The sequence below is a fragment of the Lepisosteus oculatus genome, unplaced genomic scaffold, assembly GCF_040954835.1.
Source record: "Lepisosteus oculatus isolate fLepOcu1 unplaced genomic scaffold, fLepOcu1.hap2 HAP2_SCAFFOLD_103, whole genome shotgun sequence".
Lineage (NCBI taxonomy): Eukaryota > Metazoa > Chordata > Actinopteri > Semionotiformes > Lepisosteidae > Lepisosteus > Lepisosteus oculatus.
Genome location: NW_027167655.1, coordinates 12,591 through 25,899, shown reverse-complemented (window position 1 = coordinate 25,899; position 13,309 = coordinate 12,591). Strand labels below are relative to the sequence as shown.

Here is a 13,309-nt window from a genome sequence, read left to right as displayed (position 1 = left end):
GCAGGGAAGGCTCGCTCCGTGCGCACACGTCCTTTCGATGCCAGTCCAACAAGTGCTCCGCATTAGCTGCGTCGGGGCTCCGGCGTGTCGCACCTCACCTCACCTCGCACTGCCCCCTCCTTGAATGTCTGCCCCTGGGCATGCCCTGCTCTCCTCCGCCTTATCTTACCGCGTGTGAGCACCGACAATGGCCACAATGCCGGGGAATGGCACCTGTAAAGTGTTAATTGGGGCACAGGAACAGCCCGTCTCGTCTCGGGGGGGCCGGCTTCAGAGACAATACAGCAAACACAGCGGGGCTGGGGAAGAAGACGACACCACACATGCGGGTACATTCAGCTCCGGCGGGAACGAGACATTTGTCGGTCTTTTCAAGTGCCGAGAGCCGAGCAATCCTTCACTTGTATCGTTTCTCCCCGGTGACTAGATCTGGCCCTGCGACTCTCGACTGGGCTCACCCCCGGGGCAGCCCAGCAGGTGTGAGCCTGGCCGGCACCCGGATGGGAGATTCCACCCCGGAAAAGCTCCGGTTGCTGCTGCTCCTGCAAGAGGTGTGACTGGGACCAGTAGGGAGCGCTCACCCTGCGGGCTGTGTGGCTCTCTTACGCCCCAGCCTCCTGATGGCGACACTCTGCTGCACAAACAGGCGCCGTCCTTCGGGGGAGGCGTCAAACCGAGGTCCCGACCCTCTTTGGCCATTAGGAAACCTCAGGGCGTCTCTCGAGATTGTCTGATCTCGGAAGCTAAGCAGCGTCGGGCCTGGTTAGTACTTGGATGGGAGACTGCCTGGGAATACCAGGTGCTGTAAGCTTTTGCTCTCCCGGCCAGCAGGGGTCGCCGTTGGTGCCGTAGGCTTTGGGAGGAAAACCTGCAGGATGGAAAGGTGATCTATAGCCTCATCTCTAGAGATGTTTTGTTGCTGTGGCATGTGTGTGACCCATATTCAAAAAAAAAAACCCGTCTGTAAAACGAATATCGAAGCTGCCTCTAAATCTGCAAATGAAGATGAATCGATAAACCACTCGTTTTTCGTATAACTAGACATATATTCATTTGTTACCGATTTCATTCATTGAGCACGGATACAATAGAGGTACAGCCATTCACTGTTTGACATATCTGCACTGGTACAGAACTGAGCAATCAGAAAACGGGTGAAACTGTCTTTAGACTCAGCATACAGTACCGAGGCCCCCCATGACCAAATAAAGGCTAACCTCGATAATCAGCCTAAAGAACGCAGACTACAGCAAAACGACTGACTTTGAAAAGGGAATGAACGTCCGGAAGGAGTAGTGGAACTAGCTTGAGATGCTTCTCCGGACCCCTAACTAAAAGCCAGCGAGAACCAGCAGCGGCGTCCACTCCTGTCGAACCGGGATCCTTCCGGAGCCACGCAGCTCGTTGTGTCCTAACCCTCCCGTATCTGATTTTGGACCAAGCACATCAGGGGAGAGCGCGAACGCAGTCCCCCACTACCAGAAATTATGCAGTCGAGATTCCCACATTTGGGGAATTCGCAGGGGTCAGCACAGCCGGAGTGCAATGGCCGAGCCTCGCCCTGGGTGAACCTCCTTCTTGATCAAGGTATCTCCCCTGCCAGGTAAGTATGAGTTAAAGAGGCCCCTGCAAGCGGCCCGAACCCACAGCACAAATCGCGCATCCTAGGCCACCTCCTCGCCCCGCACGCCACCGCCTCCTGCTGGGCCCACTCTTTCACACACTCACACGCCACACTAACACTCAAAAGTGTGGGCAAAATGAGAAAACGAGCGCGCCGTTTCCTACACATCTGCAGTCGCCGTTGCGCATTCGCAGCATGTCCCGGGATGCAATTCGGCCTCATTTGCATAACTCCAGACCGGCAGATCGCCACGCAAGCTCGCGACGTGCGCCTGCCACACACCGAACAAACCTTTTCAGCAATTTCCAAAAAACGGGCCTGCTCGCCTGCCCACAAGGCTCCGTCTCTTACCTGCTCTCCAGAGCCTGCTGCCTTCTGTGCTTTTCTCTCGGCACCGCTGCAGTGCACACAACTCCTGCAGCGGGAGGGGGGGAGAAAGTTCCCGCGCTCCGCCGCAGGGAAGGCTCGCTCCGTGCGCACACGTCCTTTCGATGCCAGTCCAACAAGTTCACTGCATTAGCTGCGTCGGGGCTCCTGCGTGTCGCACCTCACCTCACCTCGCACTGCCCCCTCCTTGAATGTCTGCCCCTGGGCATGCCCCGCTCTCCTCCGCCTTATCTTATCGCGTGTGAGCACCGACAATGGCCACAATGCCGGGGAATGGCACCTGTAAAGTGTTAATTGGGGCACAGGAACAGCCCGTCTCGTCTCGGGGGGGCCGGCTTCAGAGACAATACAGCAAACACAGCGGGGCGGGGGAAGAAGACGACACCACACATGCGGGTACATTCAGCTCCGGCGGGAACGAGACATTTGTCGGTCTTTTCAAGTGCCGAGAGCCGAGCAATCCTTCACTTGTATCGTTTCTCCCCGGTGACTAGATCTGGCCCTGCGACTCTCGACTGGGCTCACCCCCGGGGCAGCCCAGCAGGTGTGAGCCTGGCCGGCACCCGGATGGGAGATTCCACCCCGGAAAAGCTCCGGTTGCTGCTGCTCCTGCAAGAGGTGTGACTGGGACCAGTAGGGAGCGCTCACCCTGCGGGCTGTGTGGCTCTCTTACGCCCCAGCCTCCTGATGGCGACACTCTGCTGCACAAACAGGCGCCGTCCTTCGGGGGAGGCGTCAAACCGAGGTCCCGACCCTCCTTGGCCATTAGGAAACCCCAGGGCGTCTCTCAAAAAGAGACGCCGGGGGTGTCCCTCTGGTGTTAGTGCTCCCCTTTACCCATCAGTCGGGGTCTCCTCCTAATCCCCGTCTCACCTGTAACAATCAATGACGAGGCCCCCCTGTCCGTGAGATTTAGTACTCGCGCAAGAGACCGGGGGCAGAGCGCGAACGCGGTCCCCCGCCCCCCACAAAGTGCGCGCTCCGGGTTCCCTCTCGGGGCCCTGCAACACAGCGGAAGGGCAGCGAGAAGGAGCCTCTTGCTCTGATGCCGCAAGGCCACAAGAGGGCGGAGGCGCCGCGCGCCCGGCCGACGTGTTGGACCGGTGCGCTTTACGTGCTGAAATAAACACGCGAAAGCCCCGAAATGTTTCCAGAGTGCTGTGCACTGGAGGTTTTTGTCTGGTGAAGACTTGCCTGGTGCTCCTCCGTGCAGATTGTTTGTCCTCCTCCAGTGAGGGACGAGTCAACACAAGGGAGCGCATTCGCCAACATCCAGGCACGCAATGCGATTTGGAAAGCAGCTCCTTTCCAAAGAGTTGCACACGAACGATCCTTCAGTCCCGCTCGGGGGGCACGGAACCCCCGCCACACACAGCTTCAAGTAGCGAGTCAGGCGCCGGGGCTTTCGCTTACGGCCACACCACCCTGAACACGCCCGATCTTGTCTGATCTCGGAAGCTAAGCAGCGTCAGGCCTGGTTAGTATTTGGGTGGGAGACTGCCTGGGAATACCAGGTGCTGTAAGCTTTTGCTCTCCCGGCCAGCAGGGGTCGCCGTTGGTGCCGTAGGCTTTGGGAGGAAAACCTGCAGGATGGAAAGGTGATCTATAGCCTCATCTCTAGAGATGTTTTGTTGCTGTGGCATGTGTGTGACCCATATTCAAAAAAAAAAACCCGTCTGTAAAACGAATATCGAAGCTGCCTCTAAATCTGCAAATGAAGATGAGTCGATAAACCACTCGTTTTTCGTATAACTAGACATATATTCATTTGTTACCGATTTCATTCATTGAGCACGGATACAGTAGAGGTACAGCCATTCACTGTTTGACATGTCTGCACTGGTACAGAACCGAGCAATCAGAAAACGGGTGAAACTGTCTTTAGACTCAGCATACAGTACCGAGGCCCCCCATGACCAAATAAAGGCTAACCTCGATAATCAGCCTAAAGAACGCAGACTACAGCAAAACGACTGACTTTGAAAAGGGAATGAACGTCCGGAAGGAGTAGTGGAACTAGCTTGAGATGCTTCTCCGGACCCCTAACTAAAAGCCAGCGAGAACCAGCAGCGGCGTCCACTCCTGTCGAACCGGGATCCTTCCGCAGCCACGCAGCTCGTTGTGTCCTAACCCTCCCGTATCTGATTTTGGACCAAGCACATCAGGGGAGAGCGCGAACGCAGTCCCCCACTACCAGAAATTATGCAGTCGAGATTCCCACATTTGGGGAATTCGCAGGGGTCAGCACAGCCGGAGTGCAATGGCCAAGCCTCGCCCTGGGTGAACCTCCTTCTTGATCAAGGTATCTCCCCTGCCAGGTAAGTATGAGTTAAACAGGCCCCTGCAAGCGGCCCGCACCCACAGCACAAATCGCGCAGCCTAGGCCACCTCCTCGCCCCGCACGCCACCGCCTCCTGCTGGGCCCACTCTTTCACACACTCACACTCCACACTAACACTCAAAAGTGTGGGCAAAACGAGAAAACGAGCGCGCCGTTTCCTACACATCTGCAGTCGCCGTTGCGCATTCGCAGCATGTCCCGGGATGCAATTCGGCCTCATTTGCATATCTCCAGACCGGCAGATCGCCACGCAAGCTCGCGACGTGCGCCTGCCACACACCGAACAAACCTTTTCAGCAATTTCCAAAAAACGGGCCTGCTCGCCTGCCCACAAGGCTCCGTCTCTTACCTGCTCTCCAGAGCCTGCTGCCTTCTGTGCTTTTCTCTCGGCACCGCTGCAGTGCACACAACTCCTGCAGCGGGAGGGGGGGAGAAAGTTCCCGCGCTCCGCCGCAGGGAAGGCTCGCTCCGTGCGCACACGTCCTTTCGATGCCAGTCCAACAAGTGCTCCGCATTAGCTGCGTCGGGGCTCCGGCGTGTCGCACCTCACCTCACCTCGCACTGCCCCCTCCTTGAATGTCTGCCCCTGGGCATGCCCTGCTCTCCTCCGCCTTATCTTACCGCGTGTGAGCACCGACAATGGCCACAATGCCGGGGAATGGCACCTGTAAAGTGTTAATTGGGGCACAGGAACAGCCCGTCTCGTCTCGGGGGGGCCGGCTTCAGAGACAATACAGCAAACACAGCGGGGCTAGGGAAGAAGACGACACCACACATGCGGGTACATTCAGCTCCGGCGGGAACGAGACATTTGTCGGTCTTTTCAAGTGCCGAGAGCCGAGCAATCCTTCACTTGTATCGTTTCTCCCCGGTGACTAGATCTGGCCCTGCGACTCTCGACTGGGCTCACCCCCGGGGCAGCCCAGCAGGTGTGAGCCTGGCCGGCACCCGGATGGGAGATTCCACCCCGGAAAAGCTCCGGTTGCTGCTGCTCCTGCAAGAGGTGTGACTGGGACCAGTAGGGAGCGCTCACCCTGCGGGCTGTGTGGCTCTCTTAACCAGCAGCGGCGTCCACTCCTGTCGAACCGGGATCCTTCCGCAGCCACGCAGCTCGTGGTGTCCTAACTCTCCCGTATCTGATTTTGGACCAAGCACATCAGGGGAGAGCACGAACGCAGTCCCCCACTACTAGAAATTATGCAGTCGAGATTCCCACATTTGGGGAATTCGCAGGGGTCAGCACAGCTGGAGTGCAATGGCCGAGCCTCGCCCTGGGTGAACCGATTTTAAGAACTTTATTTTCTTTTCACAAAAAAATACAGGAAATCACAAATCAGAAAGCTTTACATTAATATACATACTTAAAACAGTATATATGATCACATCTCATTACATTTTGACACGGTAACAGTTACATAGCAACAATTTTCTTTTTTTCTGGTACAAATCACATTCTTTATTTAAACATGATAATGTTTTTCACAGTTTCTTGAGATGTTGACCTATGCTCTCTATTTCCCACAGATTTTCTGCTTCCTCCCTCCCTTCTCTCCACAGATCTCTGAGGTAATAGTTCTCTCGGGTGATGAACAGGGCCAGGCTACCTGCTGCCTTGACTGGGACCTCGATGCCTTTGAACAGCCCCATGTTCCTCACTCTCCACAGGGCGTCTTTCCCACTGTTCACCACGGCCCAGATCCTGTCAAACACGTCAGGGGGAAGTTTGACAGGAGAGATGCCGTATATGATGAAAGCAGCGGTCAGGGTAAATTGGGGCGAGAGAGCCTGCAACCAATCTTCAAACTGTGCCCAGAAGGCCTTAGCAAAAAAGCAGGACCACAGGAGATGGGTCACAGTCTCCTCCTCGCCGCAGCCCACCCTAACGCAGCGAGGGCTGGGGGTGAGGCCCCTACGGTACAAGAAAGTTCGTACCGGTAAGCACTGGTGGACGACACTCCAGGCTAAATCTCTGTGAATGTTGCACAGAAATTTAGAGGATGTGTGTTTCCACACCTTCCTTGTTTGGGCTGATGTTAAAATGCCCACAGGGGTCTGCCTATTGTTCTGGGGTGCTACGAAATCTTCCAGTTTTTGGACGCTGACATCTCGGAGGGGAATATGGCCAATTGGGTGAGATCTTAGAAAACTTTTAACTGTCCCATAAATTGCAGGGCATGTGTCAGAGAGTGGGACGTCCAGCTTGGGTCTGACACCCCACACTCTGAACACCTCCCTACCTACCCAGAGCCTGGAAAAATAAGTCCAGGTACGCGCTGCAGGTGCTGTTGCAAAGCCTCTCAGCACAGAGGCCAGGAAAATGCACAGCAGCTTCGTAGCAATATCTGGGACAGACTTCCCCCCTGAGGGTAGCGGCCTGTACATTATTTCCCTTCTGAGTCTTTCCTGCTTCCCACCCCATAGAAATTGAAACATCAATCTCCTCAGCACCGCCGCAACACGGTGTGGGATTGGGAAGGTAGAAGCCAGAAAATTCAAGACAGGCAAGAGCTCGGCTTTGATGACCAGCACCTTCCCTGTCATGGTGAGGTCTCGGTCCTTCCATTGCATCAGTTTTTTGTTTAAGATTGGCAATTTGTTCTGCCAATTTACTGTTCCCATCTCTTCTCCAAAATACACCCCCAGGACCTTAATTCTCTTCTCTTGCAGCCTGAGATCATGTCCTTCTTTTGGCTCCCTCCAGTTCTGATAAAAAATCTCACTCTTAGATGTGTTAATTTTTGCGGAGGAAGCCAAAGAGAACCGATCACAGCACTGCAGAGCTCTGCTAATTGAGGCATTGTCAGAGAGGAGCAGGGTGACGTCATCCATGTATAGAGATGTCTTTACCTCTCCTCCCCCACTTCCAGGCACTGGTATCCCATTAATGGCCTGATCCTGGCGCAAGGCACAGGCTAAGGGCTCCATAGCCAAAACGAATAACAAGGGGGATAATGGGCAGCCCTGCCTCACCCCTGAACAGACTTCAAAGGTGCGTGATCTATTGCCATTGACCATGACTCTGCTGTTGCTACCTGTGTACAGCAGGTTAATCCACTTTCTCATGATGGGGCCAAACTTCATGTGCTCAAGTACCGATGTTAAGTACTGCCGGTTTAGGCGGTCAAAGGCCTTTTCTAGGTCTACACCTAAAATGCACAGAGGGAGGGAGCGATCCTCAGAGTACAGACAGACATCCCTCAACAAGGCCAGGTTGTCGCTCATCAGGCGTCCTGCTATCCCACAAGTCTGTTCTTTCCCTACCAGTGAGGCCACTACATTTTGTAGGCGCAGGAAAAGGGCTTTGGACAGGATCTTAGTGTCCACGCCTAACAGGCTGAGGGGTCTCCAGTTCTTTATGTCATTTTTTGCTCCTTTCTTAAACAAGAGAGAGATAGTGCCTTCTCTTAAGGAGTCAGGCAGCAATTCTGTCTTGTAGCTTTCCTCGAATAGGAGCAGTAGCGGATCCTGAAGCAGATCCCAAAAGGTGCAATAAAATTCTTTAGGGAGCCCGTCAGCACCCGGAGTTTTCCCCTTCTGTAAGCTCTCCATAGCCTGTCTCAGCTCTTCTACTGTCAAATCCCTCTCAAGTACTTCCCTATCTTCTTCACTCAAAATGTTTTCTAGCTTTGAGGTAAAAAAATGAATATCTTCATCCTTTACCTCTGTAGAGCTGTACAGTCTTGAGTAGAAGGCCTCGGTGCAGGAGAGGATAGCACTCGGCTCTGTTCTCTCTCGTCCCTCCTCATCAACTACACTTTCCATGACAGTCTTGGAGCCTACCACTTTCCTGAAAAAGAAGCGAGTACACTTCTCATTTTCTTCCAAGAACTGCACTCTGCTTCTTAACAGCACTCCTCGACTACTTTCTTCGGCTATGCTCCGGATGTCCTTTTTTAAAAGGGCGATATCCTCGAGCACATCGAAGCCACTGTGCAGCATCGTGTAGAGACGCTGCAGCTGCCTCTGTTTCCTGGCTAGCACTCCTCTCCGTCTGGCAGCAGCCTTCCTTCCCTCAGCCATGAAAAAGGCCCTTGTCCTCACCTTCACCTCCTCCCACCACTCTCCTACTGACCCGTACAGACACTGCAAGGACAGCCACTGTGATAGTTTCTCCTTGTAGCGGGATACTACCCCCTCGTTCTCTAGCAGCTTTGTGTTGAGTTTCCAGAGGCCTGGGCCAAAGACAGTCCCGCCCTGGAGTTCCACTCTACACCCTAAAGCCTGATGATCTGAGAAGAAGACAGGCTGAAGAGTGACCCCAACAACTTTCACTCTCTCTGAGACAAAGCAATAGTCAATTCTGGAGCTGCTATTCCTCCCTGACCATGTATATCCTGCTGTTGTGGGATATATACATCTATATGTGTCTGAGAGTTTAAAGTCTTGAACTAAGTTTTGCAGGGCCAGTGAGCTGGAATCCAATTTTATCGGCGAGCTAGACTGCCTGTCTGTGTGCTCTAAGATACAATTAAAATCCCCTCCCACTATCACGTCTGTGCTGCATAACAATAGGGGGGAGAGTGCCTTGAGTAGCTCCACCCTTCCTCCTACGTCAGTAGGGCAATACACATTGATTAGCCGCAGGTTAACGGTCCCCCATTCCACATCCACACACAGCAACCTGCCATCTATGACCCTCTGAATACTTTTCAATTTGAATGCCCATCCTTTGAAAAGAATGGCCACGCCAGAGGCTCTGTTGTTATTGTCCCCTGACCAAACAGAAGGCCCTTTATCCCACCTATCTTCAAAATTTTTATACCTCTCTCGATAGGCTAAAGCACACTCCTGCAACATCAACACATCTCCCTCTCTCTGCTGGAGGTAATCAAAGACAGACTGGCATTTAACTCTGTCATTGATACCTCTTGTGTTAAGAGAAATTATGTTAAGAGCCATATTACACAAGAAAGCGGAACCAGTCTTTACAAAACACATTTCTCTTCGGTCTCACCTGTTACCTTTTTCTTTTTCTTTTTCTTCTTACCAATTTCCTGCCAGCCATCCTCTGAATGAGCCTTCATCAGGGTGGCAGCAGTAAAAGCGTTCACAGAGTCCATTTCAAGGAAGGGGGTAGAGGGAGGGGTGGAGAGGTTCCAGCTGTCCCCATCGCCATGCTCTCCTTCCTCCTCGCTCGGGGAGAAAACAGAGTCATTTTTTCTTTTCCTCAAGTCCAGCTCCTGGGAGCACTGAGGGGAAAGGGGTGCAGCCGATGCACCAGTCTCCTCTTCCCCCTCACCCACCAGCTGCTGCAGATCCTCCGTGATGGACTGGATGGAGGAGAGGAGGGCATCTGTAGCACTTGCAGAGTCTGAGAAAAGCAGCTCCGCTGAATCCTGGGTATCCTCGCTGGACCCGCTCCACCGGGGGGCCCCACACTGGCCCTCGTTCTGAGGAGCAAGAGTGGGGGAGGGGTCCTCGCTGTTCTCGGGGGTTTTCAAACCCTCGTGCTTGTCTGGTGCAGTCTGCGGTTGTGGGGGCGTAGTGGATTTCTCTTCCACCAGCCCCAGAGCCACAGCAGGACTGATCCTGGCTGGAGGCTGAGAGTCTTTGTCCAACAAGGGTTCTTTGTTTGACTTGTTGTTTGCTTTGGATTTTCGGGCCGGTTTGGCTGAAACAAGCACTGCCTCATCCTTTCTCATTTTGAGTTTATTGGCGTAGGCGTGAGGGCAGTTCTTAAAAACGTGTCCTTCCGAGCCACATAAATTGCACTTTGGCAGCATTGAACAGTCAGAGGCTAAATGTCCCTGTTTGCCACAGGTCTTGCAGCATTTCACAGTGCAGGACGATGCCAGGTGTCCCACAGCACCACACCGCCGACACACCTTTGGTTGTCCCACATAAAACACATAGCCATTGCAGGCGCCCAGCCGGATTGTAGAGGGCAGGTGCCTTAAGCCTCCATTTACGCTGTCCGGTAGCAAGCGAACCTCGAATTTCCTTGCTCCTGTTTTTATACCATCAACATCTCTAACCTCAGTTCCATGGTGGACGGTGCAGTACTGGTTAAGCCAGGTGTGAATGTCCTCCGTCTTTGCCAGTTCCGAGAACATAACAACATGCACCGTTTTCCTCTCTCTCTGTGTCAGAGGCTGCAAGTTGATCTTCTCAAGTGCAGGAACTTTGCCTCTTTTTGCCTCAAACACATCCACGCATTGTTCAAACAGAGGATAGGTAGCAAATACAACCTCAAATGCTTTCTGACCTGGGAGAGCGAAGATGAAATCCAAGTGCCGAGGTTCAAAGCCAAGTTCCTTCTGTAACACTTTTCTGCTGAACTGCATACGATCCATGAAGAGGTCATCCAAGAGCTCAAAACGTACAGCATTCTTACGGGATCCAAAGGTTGCCATTTCAAAAACCGCAAATCGAACACTGCTTCCAACAAAAGAAAAACAATCCAACCACTCCACCTACAGGCTGATCAAGGTATCTCCCCTGCCAGGTAAGTATGAGTTAAACAGGCCCCTGCAAGCGGCCCGCACCCACAGCACAAATCCCGCAGCCTAGGCCACCTCCTCGCCCCGCACGCCACCGCCTCCTGCTGGGCCCACTCTTTCACACACTCACACGCCACACTAACACTCAAAAGTGTGGGCAAAACGAGAAAACGAGCGCGCCGTTTCCTACACATCTGCAGTCGCCGTTGCGCATTCGCAGCATGTCCCGGGATGCAATTCGGCCTCATTTGCATAACTCCAGACCGGCAGATCGCCACGCAAGCTCGCGACGTGCGCCTGCCACACACCGAACAAACCTTTTCAGCAATTTCCAAAAAACGGGCCTGCTCGCCTGCCCACAAGGCTCCGTCTCTTACCTGCTCTCCAGAGCCTGCTGCCTTCTGTGCTTTTCTCTCGGCACCGCTGCAGTGCACACAACTCCTGCAGCGGGAGGGGGGGAGAAAGTTCCCGCGCTCCGCCGCAGGGAAGGCTCGCTCCGTGCGCACACGTCCTTTCGATGCCAGTCCAACAAGTGCTCCGCATTAGCTGCGTCGGGGCTCCGGCGTGTCGCACCTCACCTCACCTCGCCCTGCCCCCTCCTTGAATGTCTGCCGCTGGGCATGCCCCGCTCTCCTCCGCCTTATCTTATCGCGTGTGAGCACCGACAATGGCCACAATGCCGGGGAATGGCACCTGTAAAGTGTTAATTGGGGCACAGGAACAGCCCGTCTCGTCTCGGGGGGGCCGGCTTCAGAGACAATACAGCAAACACAGCGGGGCGGGGGAAGAAGACGACACCACACATGCGGGTACATTCAGCTCCGGCGGGAACGAGACATTTGTCGGTCTTTTCAAGTGCCGAGAGCCGAGCAATCCTTCACTTGTATCGTTTCTCCCCGGTGACTAGATCTGGCCCTGCGACTCTCGACCGGGCTCACCCCCGGGGCAGCCCAGCAGGTGTGAGCCTGGCCGGCACCCGGATGGGAGATTCCACCCCGGAAAAGCTCCGGTTGCTGCTGCTCCTGCAAGAGGTGTGACTGGGTCCAGTAGGGAGCGCTCACCCTGCGGGCTGTGTGGCTCTCTTACGCCCCAGCCTCCTGATGGCGACACTCTGCTGCACAAACAGAGGTCAAACCGAGGTCCCGACCCTCCTTGGCCATTAGGAAACCCCAGGGCGTCTCTCAAAAAGAGACGCCGGGGGTGTCCCTCTGGTGTTAGTGCTCCCCTTTACCCATCAGTCGGGGTCTCCTCCTAATCCCCGTCTCACCTGTAACAATCAATGACGAGGCCCCCCTGTCCGTGAGATTTAGTACTCGCGCAAGAGACCGGGGGCAGAGCGCGAACGCGGTCCCCCGCCCCCCACAAAGTGCGCGCTCCGGGTTCCCTCTCGGGGCCCTGCAACACAGCGGAAGAGCAGCGAGAAGGAGCCTCTTGCTCTGACGCCGCAAGGCCACAAGAGGGCGGAGGCGCCGCGCGCCCGGCCGACGTGTTGGACCGGTGCGCTTTACGTGCTGAAATAAACACGCGAAAGCCCCGAAATGTTTCCAGAGTGCTGTGCACTGGAGGTTTTTGTCTGGTGAAGACTTGCCTGGTGCTCCTCCGTGCAGATTGTTTGTCCTCCTCCAGTGCGGGACGAGCCAACACAAGGGAGCGCATTCGCCAACATCCAGGCACGCAATGCGATTTGGAAAGCAGCTCCTTTCCAAAGAGTTGCACACGAACGATCCTTCAGTCCCGCTCGGGGGGCACGGAACCCCCGCCACACACAGCTTCAAGTAGCGAGTCAGGCGCCGGGGCTTTCGCTTATGGCCACACCACCCTGAACACGCCCGATCTCGTCTGATCTCGGAAGCTAAGCAGCGTTGGGCCTGGTTAGTACTTGGATGGGAGACTGCCTGGGAATACCAGGTGCTGTAAGCTTTTGCTCTCCCGGCCAGCAGGGGTCGCCGTTGGTGCCGTAGGCTTTGGGAGGAAAACCTGCAGGATGGAAAGGTGATCTATAGCCTCATCTCTAGAGATGTTTTGTTGCTGTGGCATGTGTGGGACCCATATTCCAAAAAAAAAACCCGTCTGTAAAACGAATATCGAAGCTGCCTCTAAATCTGCAAATGAAGATGAGTCGATAAACCACTCGTTTTTCGTATAACTAGACATATATTCATTTGTTACCGATTTCATTCATTGAGCACGGATACAATAGAGGTACAGCCATTCACTGTTTGACATGTCTGCACTGGTACAGAACCGAGCAATCAGAAAACGGGTGAAACTGTCTTTAGACTCAGCATACAGTACCGAGGCCCCCCATGACCAAATAAAGGCTAACCTCGATAATCAGCCTAAAGAACGCAGACTACAGCAAAACGACTGACTTTGAAAAGGGAATGAACGTCCGGAAGGAGTAGTGGAACTAGCTTGAGATGCTTCTCCGGACCCCTAACTAAAAGCCAGCGAGAACCAGCAGCGGCGTCCACTCCTGTCGAACCGGGATCCTTCCGCAGCCACGCAGCTCGTGGT

At 54.3% G+C, this 13,309-nt stretch overlaps 4 non-coding genes and 1 pseudogene across 4 annotated transcripts; 2 read left to right on the top strand and 3 right to left on the bottom strand.

The window, feature by feature from the left end:
* Positions 1-1,447: 1,447 nt before the first annotated feature.
* LOC138225763 (U1 spliceosomal RNA) lies at positions 1,448-1,611 on the bottom strand. The gene has a single exon (XR_011184234.1). It is a non-coding gene; the product is annotated as a U1 spliceosomal RNA (small nuclear RNA).
* A 1,807-nt stretch (positions 1,612-3,418) lies between these two features.
* LOC138225758 (5S ribosomal RNA) lies at positions 3,419-3,537 on the top strand (annotated as a pseudogene).
* Positions 3,538-4,173: 636 nt separating this feature from the next.
* On the bottom strand, positions 4,174-4,337 carry LOC138225769 (U1 spliceosomal RNA). Its single transcript, XR_011184240.1, has one exon. It is a non-coding gene; the product is annotated as a U1 spliceosomal RNA (small nuclear RNA).
* Positions 4,338-5,509: 1,172 nt separating this feature from the next.
* LOC138225782 (U1 spliceosomal RNA) lies at positions 5,510-5,672 on the bottom strand. The gene has a single exon (XR_011184253.1). It is a non-coding gene; the product is annotated as a U1 spliceosomal RNA (small nuclear RNA).
* Positions 5,673-12,593: 6,921 nt separating this feature from the next.
* On the top strand, positions 12,594-12,712 carry LOC138225738 (5S ribosomal RNA). Its single transcript, XR_011184210.1, has one exon. It is a non-coding gene; the product is annotated as a 5S ribosomal RNA (ribosomal RNA).
* The last annotated feature ends 597 nt before the right edge of the window (positions 12,713-13,309 follow it).